The sequence below is a fragment of the Canis lupus genome, chromosome 1, assembly GCF_011100685.1.
Source record: "Canis lupus familiaris isolate Mischka breed German Shepherd chromosome 1, alternate assembly UU_Cfam_GSD_1.0, whole genome shotgun sequence".
Taxonomy (NCBI): domain Eukaryota; kingdom Metazoa; phylum Chordata; class Mammalia; order Carnivora; family Canidae; genus Canis; species Canis lupus.
The window spans coordinates 32,876,591-32,890,369 of record NC_049222.1 but is presented as its reverse complement, the minus strand read 5'-3'; positions in this window follow the sequence as shown (position 1 = coordinate 32,890,369).

Sequence of the window (13,779 nt, the reverse complement as noted above, 5' to 3'; positions counted from 1 at the left end):
GCAAAGCCATAGTTTCACATTTATCTCAAACCCCACCTCATCTGCTCACTCAAGTTTTCACCGGATGAACCAAATGTGGAATTTTATTATATCTTTTTGCATACATGTTCTCTAGCCACAAATACATTACACTGAGTTATATTTGTGCTTAAAATATTGGCCACATACATTAGTTAAAACAATAAAGTACTACTGTGCTAGTTATGGGGGGGGATGGTGGTGGGAAAAGTAAAACAAAAAGAAGTAAAATACACGTTATTTACTGTTGTGGATGAATGTTTGTGTCCTCCCCAGATTCATATGTTGAAGCTCTAACTCAGTGTGCTTGTATTTAAAGGTGGGGCCTTTGTGAGGTAATCAGTTCTAAATGAAGTTACAAGGGTGGACACCATGATTGGATTAGTGACATTGCCTGAAGAGAAAGAAACGAGAGCTCTCTCAATCTCTGTCATGTGAGGATAGGAAGAGAAGGCAGCCATATATGCCAGCCAAGGAAAGGACTCTCACCAGGAACAGAATCGAATCGTCTAGCACGTTGATTTTGGACTCCGCAGCCTCCAGACTGTGAGAAATAAATGTCTGTCATTTAAGCCAACCAGTCTATGGTATTTTGTTCTGGCTGCCTGAGCTGACTAAGATATTTACTAGAAACTTAATCTATGGTAAGCAGACACAAGCCGATGACTTAATTTTTTATAATCTCCTTTAAAGTTTAAAACAAACTGATACAGTCAGTGCTGCTATCATTGCCATTTTACAGATGAAGAAACTGAAACTGAGATTAAATAATTTCCCCAATGTTAGACAGAGAGTCAATGGAAGAAAATCTGTCTGACCTTCAAACTATTCAATCAATCATATAACATGCTACTATCCCATGAATTTGTGTTACGCTGCTTTTCAATTAAGATTAGAAGCCATTTCTGGGATACCTAGGTGGATCAGTGTTGAGCATCTGCCTTCTGCTCAGTGCCTGATCCTGGAGTCCCGGGATGGAGTCCCACATCAGGCTCCTTGCATGAAGCCTGCTTCTCCTCACTCTTCCTGTGTCTCTGGCTTTCTCTATGACTCTCGTGAATAAATAAATAAAATCATTAAAAAAATCAGAAGTTATTTCTTTTCTTTTTTAAGGTTTTATTTATTTATTCACGAGAGACAGAGAGAGAGAGGCAGAGACACAAGCAGAAGGAGAAGCAGGCTCCATGCAGGGAGCCTGATGTGGGACTCGATTCCAGGAACCCAGGATCACGACCTGAGCTGAAGGCAGATGCTCAATCACGGAGCCACCCAGGCGTCCCATGAAGTCATTTCTAATAAATAACTTCCACAATTCAGAATTATACATCCCCAGCAGCCTGGGTGGCTCAGCAGTTAGCGCTGCCTTCAGCCCAAGGCCTGATCCTGGAGATCTGGGATCTAGTCCCACGTTGGGCTCCCTGCATGGAGCCTGCTTCTCCCTTTGCCTGTGTCTCTGCCTCTCTCTCTCTCTCTCCCTCTCTGTGTCTCTCATTAATAAATAAATAAAATCTTAAAAAAAAAGAATTATACATCCCAATGCAGCAGTAAATGAAGAATATATATGGTAGATTTTATTGTTAAATAAATAGCCCTATTTTAGAAAGCAAGAAACAATTTTATGTTATCATGGAATTAAAATCTTTTATGTGATGAATGCCCTGTTATAAATGTGTATAATAAAAACAGGTTTATATTAATGTATTATTTCATTTATTCAAAATAATGTAAATAAAATATGTAAATAAGAGACATATATTCTTATACTTAAGAAGTTCAGTAATTGAACAGGAATGCAGGTTTTTTTTAGACAACATTTATGTGCTGATGGAGATAGAACAAGGCAATGGTGTAGAATAAGAGAAAAAATTGGTAAGTCTGAGAAGTCAATTATTTCCAGGAAGACATGACATTTAAATTGACTTTGAACAATGAGGATCCTTTTGCAATCAGGTGATGTCGTAACTTGAAAATGTAGGAACTATTCAGGTTGCCAGCTGATAGATCGTTAAAAATAATTTTTGCTGACTCTTCACTATATGACTTTTCTAACATAATCCAAAAAGGAAGTTATAGCTGTGACACTGCTAAAGCGCACGCACACACACACACACACACACACACACATTAGACTTCTCAGTGCTTACACCCATAATATTTAAAAAATAATATTATACATAGTGTGGATTATTCGTTATTTAAAGAATGAGTAAACCTCATCAATGAAAGCATGGATGGATTATAACCAAACACAGTCCCATCTACAATCATCAAAAATTATAATATGCTAATGATGCTTTGATCTATTGTAGACTAATTCTGATTACAATGATAACTAATCAAGAACAAAAATTAGAACCCTTAGAGGCTTACAGTCATAAAAAATTAATATCTTTAAGGCTTATACTTAAACTGCATGCTTGGATAATCAATTATATATTTTAAATGATATGCTATATTATATTTGCATAAAATTAGTGAGAGAATTTGAAATGGAAAAATAAGAAGAAAAGGTACAATGCAAATACCCTAGCTAGCAAAGAGTTCATTTATGTATGTGTGAAAATGGATAATAGTAGCTAACAAAATACTTTGGTATTCAGATTTAATTGGCTCCACTTTAAAAAGTAACGTTAATAGTTTCGTTTGAAGATATTTTCAATACGCTGGAAATTGCATTTTTGCATCTGTTGAAACATACAAAGGAAGATTTTAAATGGAAACTAAGTATACTCAAAGGGGTATATAGTTTTAAAATTTTTTTATTAAAAATACAAATAAAATGATTTGTTACTTATCTGAGAACTAAGGGATGATATATGAGATAAAATCAAGCTAAAATATGGCAATTAAGACATAATGAAAGGGGATATATCAAGTTGAGAGTATAAACCAAAAGAGAGCAAGAACAAGTTTTTTGAGTACAATTCTTTAATTATCACTATACGGTGTCCATTTTTCTGAAACGAGATAAAGTGAGGCATAGTTAGATTTGATGCAACTGTTTGAACACTGAGTTGTAATTGTCTTACCTGCATTCATACATTTAATTATGACCATTAGGTATATTTTCTTAAGCTTTTTCTCCATTATAGCTTACCTTGGTAAATGTCAGTAAGATCTAGATTTCAATACATGTGGATATAGAGAACATGAATGCTAAAGTTGTCTTCTGAGCATACATTGTGTATCATTCAGGCTAATAGACTGCAGAAATTCTGTGTCACTGTAGGTTGGAGTTGATGCATGAACTGTGTTAGACAGCAAGACAGAATTGTTTTCAATGTAATCCTCAGGGAGTCCTTCAGAAAAGGGAAAACAATGATTTTGAAGGTTCATTTCAGTGCCAGCTGGCAGAGATCTTAAAGGTTATTCTGTTTTACCCATACTACATAGTTATTTAAATGTCTCTGTGTACAACATATGAAGGGAGTGTGGATTTAGAAACACTGGAATTTTAAAAATGTGTTTACAATGGCAAAAGAAGTGAAAAGCAGGAAACTATGTGCTAAATACCTCTTCTGGTTCTATTACGTTAGTATTCTGGTTTTATAAATATTTCTTCTATTTTCATTAAAAGACTTCGTATCACTCCTGAGACATTTAGCTCTATCCTAACTGGATGCCAAAGACCTACCTGGGCATCTTCTATTTGTTTCTATTTTCTGTCAAATTAAATATTTATTATTGGAGCAGTATTCGACAAACCTAGATTTATTTGGTTAGTATGGTTTGGAGGTCAGTAAAATGAGGTTGAAAAGATGGGGAATTCACTTAAAAATAAGCAATCAGTTGAAGAAATCAATTGTCATAAGTGAATTTATTCAAAAGTATTTCAAAATACTCGACTTTATTCTCTAAAATTAATACAACATCAGGATGACATTATATAACTGCAGACTTACTTTTGTTTAATATTTTCAAATTTCAAATAACCATAAAAAAGCATATAAGTTCATTCTTTTTTTTTCTTTTAAAATTTTTTTTAAATAGTTCATTCTTAAATGAGAAGTCTTCATTTTCTTTTTTTTTTAAATTTTGTCAAACAATATTTTGGCTATTTACTAAGTAAAATTCATATGAATATTCCCTTGGCAGAGACAATTTTATGGACATGCAACTTAGTGAGAGCTCATAGAGTTCCATGTTTGGTTTAATGCTTTGTTACCATCACTTATAAAATAAATAAATAAATAAATAAATAAATAAATAAATAAATAAATAAATAAATAAATAAAAGATGAGCCTGCATGGCTCAGTGGTTACGTGTCTGACTCTTGATTTGGCTTAGGTCATGCTTTCAGGGTCTGTGCTGGGGTTCTGTGCTGGGCGTGGAGCCTGCTTGAATTTTCTCTTTCCCTCTTTTTCTGCCTTCACATGCTTTTTCTCTCCCTTTCTTTAAAAAATAAAAATAAAAATAAAAAATAAAGAATATATTTAAGAAAACTCTTGCTTTTATGAATCAAGTCTTGAAAGTTAGAATGCAGTGAAAATAGAGCACTGCCCTTTAAGAATGCTTAAAAATAGAGAAAATAATTCAACAGAATATTTGAGAGATATTCCAATAATAAGCTACAAACAAATATAATTGAGAATATTGTAATGAAATGGGATGAGTGCAAGAAATTGAGCATCGGATGTACGGGATCTTGGGGAGGTAATGAAATGCAGCACAACTAGCCTTCTGTGGAGCTTTCTTAAAGAAGAATATTGTCAAATCAATTTCAAATGCCTACCAAAGAGAACTGACTTAGATACAAAACATCCAGAATCTGGCTTGTCTTCTAACTCCATGATTCTCATGTTTTCATGCATACAACAGTGTTCTTGGTAGCTGTTTTAAATGTAGCCACTCTGATTTATGAGATCTAGGAAAAGGCCACAGAACAATCATTTTTAACAAACACCCTCAGGTGGTTCTGAATGAAGTTCATCCATGGATCAAACTTTGAAAAATACAGATCTATCATAGTATCCAATTGGTTTGAAGTTGACAGTTTCTTTTCCACCCATTAAATAGCCCAGTCATTAGGGGTTTTGTTTGTGTTTGTTTATTTATTTTATTAAAGACCTGGCTGCACTATCTACACAATAAAGGTTTTTAAAGAAATCAATATTTTTTTTAGCTGTGAGCTATACATTAGGTTTTATTAAAAACTTCCCTTCCATGAGTGGGAAACACAAAAAGCTTAAGTGAAAGAACTAGGTAGGTAATGTAATGGGAGAGATATAGTTAAGTCTAACAGAAATACCCAGAGAATGGATATCTCTTGGACAAAATTAGCCCCTGAATTTACAAATGACATCTTTTAAGACAAACAGTATATGGACTAAAATAAGAAAATGAATACTATTGTAGTGGGAAGAAAGCTCAGTCATACTGCTAAGTAATTTTTTCCATTGTCTAAAAATAAGGCTGGCTTAATTTAATATGCAATATCAAAAAGTGTGCTTAATACTTTGCATTTGTGAAGAAAGTCACATTACTCAGATCATCATGAATATGAAGACTCATTTGGCTTTTTATTTGTTAAGTGATTAACAGTTTTATTTTGCAATCAACCAAAACTGCTATAGAACCAGAAAATATTCACATGTGTGTGTGTCTTTTTCCTTCCTCAGCATCTAATTTTAACCAACTGGGTTATTTTAAGTTATTCAACATTTGAAATGAAAAATTTGCTTTTTAATGGAGAATCTGCATTCATCATAAAGATAAAACAAAAAGTCCTTGGCAGAGGTTTTCTCCACAGAAGCAGGCTATTTTTGTACTGTATATATAGCAAATTGTAAAAATACAAATTCCAGAAATTGTATCTCAAAAATTTAAAAACGAAAAGAGCATACATATAAGAATCTATCTTTAGTTCTTTTTATTACCATTAAGTAATAAAAGTTTCAGGGATGACATTGTAATTGTTGAAGTCAACAATTTGTGAAGATTTATTTTAAAGAGAAGTTAGGAAGATAGTAAACAACAAATGGTATCAATGAAATGAGACAGACGTTCACTATTTGTTTATTTGGGAAAAATAAATAAAGGAGATTGTGACCTGTATCAGGTAGATCTTCAGATAATGTAGTAAGGGAAAGAGAATATTTGACTTGTAATTTTAAAGTTGATATCAATGTTATTGATCATATTGTTTCCTAAACACATAAGTAGCCATGTTGATGAGGTAATGGAACAGAGAGTTTATATTGAATTATATTAGTCAGAACTTGAGTATAGTTTGTTGGCTCAGTAACATTAGCATTTTGCACTTCATATAAGGAAATGTCTTTTCAATAATAAAGCAATAAACTGTGAAAAACACACATTTTAATGAAAAATTATACGTACATTCAATTGACAACAAATTGAATGTAAATAAAAAATTTTTGGTATTTTATTATTCTGATTTAAAGTGGAATCAAACCAAGTATGAATGTGATTACATGTTTTGATTCTGGTTGTGGAATTGGTGACATTAGAAATAATACTTCTCTAGTAAAATTATTAGCTTGAGCTCCATCATTACAAGTCAGAAATGTATATTCAGTGTCACTGCAATTACAAAATATAAAATAAATACTTATAAACTGACTACTTCATTCTACAGAGGTCTATCAAAAATTTTAACTGGGCTCTATGAAATAAATATTTAGCTTTGATTCTTCAAAGCTGATGTAATTTCAATTCTTCCTTCGCTACATCTCACATTTCCACCTAATGAGAATAGAACATATAAGAACTCAAATAAAAAGCTATGTCTTTAATTTGTTAACACCAAGTAGTTCATTGGCACATCAGTACTGCTTTGGTTCTACTTATGTTTTTGTTCTCCATAGCAGACAAGTAGTTATCTACTAGACAGACAGAGGAATGCCTTTGTTAATATTAATATTCGTATTAATTATCAACTAAACTCCAGGTATGAATAGGATTTCATCAGTTTTGCCACTAAAGGGATCCCCTTCCTATGTTCCAATCCAAGGTAACAATAGATTGTTTCTAAAACTGCATAAATCCTAAAAACGGTGTCCTTTCTTTTGTACTCTTTTCTCCCACTTCATTTATCCAAGTGTTTTTCTTGGATTCAACTGTAGTCAACATGTTCTGAAGTGTTATCCTCCCAAGAAACCATCACACCTTTGATAGAGCACAGCAAATTATCCACAATTTCTATCTTCAGACTCTATTTCCACCTTCAAAACTGTGCTTTTATGTGTGTTACAAGGTCCTTCTTTATAAATATCATGTCTCTTTTTCAGTAATGTTCTTTTCTCACAGCTTGGAATCTTACACATCCATTTATTTGCAAATCTTTTTTTAGGAAACTGTAACCTCTAAACTGAATTTTAAGCTGCATATTTCCAACGTCTGGCCTGAAAATTTCATCTTGCATTTTCCATCAGTATTTAAACTCAAATTCTTCAATCAGTTTTCCTTCTGTTAATACTAACCTCTTATTTATGTCAATGGATTAATTTCTCCAAATTCAAACTTAAAAACTACAGATTTTAGCTTTTAATCTTCCTCTTATTCACTCACCTCAAACTTCCATTAAAAATGTGTCTTGTAAATCTTTATATTTCTATTGACCCCATTAACTCATGAGTTATCATTTTATTGCCAGATACTTTTAAAAACCTCCCAACCTGCCTCTCTTCACCAAAGCATTCTTCCATGGCTCTACAGTCACTAGAATACTTTTCCACAAATCTTATTTTTCAGATTGTTCCTCTATTCAAAATATTGAAGGATTTTCCCTTATTTTGGGGGAACAAAATCTCAACCTTTAATACTGGCACCTAACTGCTCCCTGTCCCTAGACTCCGACTTCAATTTGTTGTATCAGTACTGTCCAGCTGCATTCATTATTCTACTCCATTTTGTGTATGCATATATATATATATATACACACACATATATGTATATGTATATGTATATATGCACATACACACACACACACACACACACACGGCATCAAGATCTATGCTTGTGAGAGATTATTTTCTGAATTGAGGGGTTAAGGACATCAGTGAAACTGTTTTCCCAAAAAAGCAATGAAACTACTGAGAAAACAATTTTTAAAAAGTATTTTGGAATTCTGGAAATTAACCAAATTCATGGAATAAATGGAAAGCATCTCTCATGAAACACTGGTGGACATTAGTAAAAACAGCATGACTATCATTTTGACTTACAGCTATTCCTATTCTCCCTCGCTCTCCAGCTCACTAGCATGGTAGGCATGAAAGCCAGTAGACTTACAGTCAATAGAGATGACTGATGTCTTTTGAAGCTCTTTTGAAACTCCATCACAGAACATAGTCTATAGTCTGAAAAAAAAAAAAAAACTTTCTGGAAAATCTCTATTTCCTGAGCTATCTGAAATCTTTATAGCTGTCTGATTCAACTTGGGACTCAGCTCTCAAAACAAACAAAACTTGAAAACAAAAACAAAAACCCTATTCCTAGAAAATACTGCAAACAATAGGATTTTGCTGATAACATCACCACAGTTGGGATTGACAAAAGCCTGACCAAAGATGTAAAAGAAACCATTAAATTGTTTATCTTCTCTACAGTTTTGCCTTCTCCAAAATGTGATATGAGTTGAATCCTATACCACATAGCCTTTTCAAAAGATCTTCTTTCATTTGGAAGTTATAAGCATTTAAGATTTATCCATGTTTTTACATGTCTTGATAACTCTTTCCTTACTATCACTGGATAGTATTTCAGTATTTCATCATTTGTCATTTTGCTTGTTTTAATTTAACTATTGAAGGATGCCTTGGTTATTTCCAGGCTGGGCAATTATGAAAAAGCTGGTATAAAAACCCACATGTAGGTTTTTGTATGCACATACATTTTCAAATAAGTTGAGTAAATATCTGAGTGTAACTGCTATGATAAGACTATATTTAGCTTGAGATTGTCCTCAAAATAGCTCTACTATTTTGCAGCCCACCAGCAGTACATCAGAGTTCCTGTCACTATACATCGTCACCAGCAATTGGTATTGTCAGTTTTTTGTTTTTTTTTTTTTAATTTCAGCCATTCAAACAGGTGGGAAGTAGTATCTTATTGTTGCTTTTATTTGCACTTCTTTAATACAAATAATGTTGAGGATATTCTCATATGTTTATGATATATGTTACATATACTATATATATATATATGTTTATATCTGGATATCTTTCTTTTAGTAAAGTGTCTAACCAAATCCTTTGCCCTTTTCTAACTGGATTTTGTGATAAAAAGAATAAGGCCTCCCCAACCCTGAAATATGTCAACATCCGAATCCCTGGAACAATATTACACTCAATGGAAAAAAGGATTTTATAGATGTGATTAAAGTAAGAATCTTGAGATGGAAAGATTAACCTGGGTTATCTGGATATGCTCATTGTAATGCTCACTGTAATTTTGCTCACAAAGGGGAAACAGGAGATTCAGAGTCAGAGAAAGAGTTGTGATGGTGGAAGAAAAGGTTGGAGTGTTTGGGACCAGTATCAGCCTTTAGAAAGTGGACAAGGCAAGAGAGAGTTTCCACCACACATCTTCCCAAGGAGTGAATACTTGCAATTTTTTTTAAACCTTTGACTTGCAGAATTTAAGATAATAAATTTGTGTAGTTTTAAGCCATGAAATTTGTGGCAATTTGTTACAATAAAAACAAGAAACCAATGCAGGTTCTTTATTTTCTCACTGTTGGATTATGATTTCTTTGTATCTTCATTAAGCATGGATTTTGTAAATATTTTTCCTAATCAGTGCTTTTTTTTCTATTCATTTCATTAAAGTGAATTTTTATTTTTATTTATTTTTAAAGATTTTATTTATTTATTCATGAGAGACACAGAGAGTGAGAGAAAGACAGAGACACAGGCAGAGAGAGAAGCAGGCTCCATGCAGGAAGCCTGATGTGGGACTTCATCCTGGGACTCCAGGATCATGCCCTGGGCTGGAGGCAGGTGCTAAACTGCTGAGCCATCCAGGGATTCCCCAAAGTGATTTTTTTTAATTTTAATGAAGTATAGCCTGATTATTTTTTTTGTGGATCCTGATATTGGTGTCATGTCTAAAAACTCATTACCAAACCAAATCACATGGGTTTTTTTTCCAATTCTTTTTCTTCTACAAAGTCTATATTTTTCCATTTATTCTAGTTCTGTAATAAATTTTGACATAATATTTGTGTAATATGCAGGGTATAAGCCTAAAATCAATTTTTGCATGTGGAAATCCAATTGTTTTCCATTATTTGGTGAAAAGATTTTCCTTTCTCCTTTATTGATTTTGTGCTTTCATCAAAAATCAGTTAACTGTATTTCTGGGCCCTCTATTCTGTTCCATTGATCTATGTATCTGTTCTTTCACCAACATGATGCTGTCTTACCATTACCATAACTTTATAATAAATATTGAAATATGGTCATGTGAGTCCTCCAGCTTTGGTCTTCTCAGGACTGAGTTGGCTATGCAAAGTCCTTTACTGTGTAGCTTTGAGAATTTGTCAGTATCAACAAAATAGCTGAGATTGTAACAAGAATTGTGGTGAATTTGTATATCAAGTTGAGAAAAATTGACATATTAACAATATTGATTATGAACACAGAATATCTTTCCATATGTTTAGGTCTTTGATTTCTTTAATCTATAGTTTAGTGCACATAGACCTTGGTTGGTATTTTGCTAAATTTTTACTGAAATATATTCATTTGGTAGATGTTATTATAAATGGTTCTTTTTTTTTTTTTTAATGGTTCTTTTTAATTAAACATTCAGTAGTTTTTTTTTACTGATATGTAAGAAAGCTATTTATCTTTTAATATTTGTATTGATCTTGTATCTTTCAATCTTGTGATGTTTGTTTATTAATTCTAGGAGGTTTTATGTAGATTCTTTGGTGTTATCTACATAATCATGTCATCTGCATATAAAGAGTTTTATTTTTTCTTTGCAATTCATATATACTTTGTTTTTCTTATTCTTTCTAGATTTCTAGTATAATGTTAAATTGGAATGGTGACAGAGGACATCCTTCCCTTGTTCCTGATCTCAGGAGGAAAAATGTCTAGTTTCTCACCATTATGTATAATATAAGCTTTAGATTGTTTGTGGATGTTCATTATTAAGTCAGGAAAGTTCCCCTCTATTATTAGTTAGCTAGAATTTTTATCCTGAAAGGAAGTTGGATTTTGTCAAATCTTTTGTGAGTCAATTGAAATGATCATATAGATATGATTTATTACACTTACTGATTTTTTAAATGTGATTTGGGCTTGCATACTTGGCATAAATGTCAGTTGGTCATGTAATACATCGTGGAATAAAACCTAAAAATATGAGATTAGTCAGAATTACTCCTCTTTCTTTATAATATTTGTAGTTTATGTCTTTTTCTTGCTTGCTTAACATGTCTGAATGTTTTCCAATTTTACTGATTTTTTTCAAATAACCAGCTTTTAGTTTGTTAGTGTTCTCTATTATTTTCTTCTTTTGGCTCTAATTTTTATTATTTCCTTCTTTCTTCATGTTTGAATTAATCTTCTTTTCTTTCTGTATATTTCTAAGTTGGAAGTTTAGGTTACTGATTTTAGATCTTTCTATCTAAGATACTCATTAATACTATTCATTTCCCTCTGAGCATTTCTTTTGCTGCATCCCACAATTTTTGATAGCATGTCTTTTTATTTTATTAAAATCAAAACATCTAAAAAATTTCTCTTGAGATTTCTTTTTGGTCCTTGTGCTACTGAGAAGTGTATTTTTTTTAATTTCCAAATATTTAGGGATATTTCAGCTGTCTTTATGCTATTAATCTCTACCTTAATTCCATTGTGATCTGAGAATATAATTTGTGGGATTTCAACTTTTTAAAAATTTGTTAAAGTGGATCATCCATCCCAAAATGTGGCCTACATTGCCAAATGTTCCAAGTGACCTTGAGAAAAATGTGTTTTCTTCTGTTGCTGGATGGAGTATCCATAAATGTCAATTGCATAAAGTTGATTGATTTGTGCAGTTCAGTTCATTTTCATCTTTATTGATTTCCTGCCTGCTTTACCTATCAATTACTGACAGAGAAGTGTTAATGTTTCTAATTATTATAGCAGATTAGTTTATTTCTCCTTGCAGTTCTATCAGTTTTCTTCTCGTGTATTTTGTTGTTAACTGCATAGCCATTAAGATTTGTTATGATTTCTTGGGTAATAGATTTTTTTATCAACATATAGTGCCCCTTTATCCATGAAAATGTTCCTTATTTTTAAGTCTGTTTTCCATAAAATTAAGATATGTTACTCCAGCTTTCTTTTGATTGGTGCTGTCTCTCAAATTTTAACCATCTGTGCCTTAATATTTAAAGTGAATTACACAAAGACTACGTATAGCTGTGTTTTGATCTCAAAATGCTCAGTAAAATAAAATTATACACACAAAACTTACAGAAAGTATGGCAACTATGTGTCACCAAAGAAAGAATGTCACAAAAAGATAGAAATAATAAGAATAACAATAATTATTCAGATCATAACAATTTCATTATAATAAAAATAAAGCCAAAAATAGAATTTCTGAACCTGAATAGTATTATAGCTGAGATGAAAAATTTACTAGAGGGATATGCCAATTGATTTGAGCTGGAAGAAAAACATAACTAATGAACTTGAACATAGATTGAGGGATATAATCCAAATTGAGTTCAACAACAAAAAGACAAAAGAAAAAAGAATAGAAAATAAAGATTAGAGGGACAACATCAAGCATGCATGTATGAATAAAGGAGGAACCAAAAATGTATAGTGGCAAATCAACAGGAAACGATATTTGAAGAAATAATGGATGAAATATTCCCAAATTTAATAAAAAATATTTTAGCTAATATATGAGGGGCTCAACAAACTCCAAGTAGAATAACCTCAAAGAGATCCTCACCTAGATACTTCTTAGTCAACCTAATGAAACTCCCTAAAGATGAAGAGAAAAGATTGAAGGTATAAAGAGAAAAAATTATCATGTAGAAGGATTTTTTTATATGATTTGCAGCTGATCCATGTGAAATCATGAAATCATGGAGGCCACAGGGCAGTAGGAATTTATATTCTAGTTTTAATAGAAAAAGACTGTCAACCAAGAATTCTATATCTTATAAAACTATCCTTCATAAATAAAGGAGTAATTAAGACATCCTTGATTGAGTAGAGACTGGTAGAAGTGACTTCATACATATTCTCTCATTCTATTTTTATATATCTATAAGTATTCTATTATAGATATGATAATAGTCCAAATGTAAAAAATAAAATACTATTCAGAAAAGAAAGGGACAAACTAGGGATATATGCTATCCCATGAATGAATCTCAAAAATATTTTAGTGAAAAAAAGCCCAAACATGTTCAGTGAAAAAGTGCAAACACAAGGGTCCACATACTTTATTATTTAATTTATATGAAATCCACAGAAAAAAATGAAGTTATAAAGACAGCAGATAGATTATTGGTTACCCAGAGAGTGGGGAGGGAGGAAGAAGGATAAACAATGCATAATCATAAACAGTACATGTTCATTTTGGGGGGGATAAAATGTTCTACAATGGATTTATTGTGATGGTTCACAATAATTAATGCATTTACAAAAAAAAATCACTGAATTGTACATTTAAAAGAGTGAATTATATGGTAGGCAAATATGCCTCAGAAGGCTTATTAAAATAAGCGAAGGGGGAGGAAGAAGGAACTATGAAAAAAGTGATCAGGGAATCCCTGG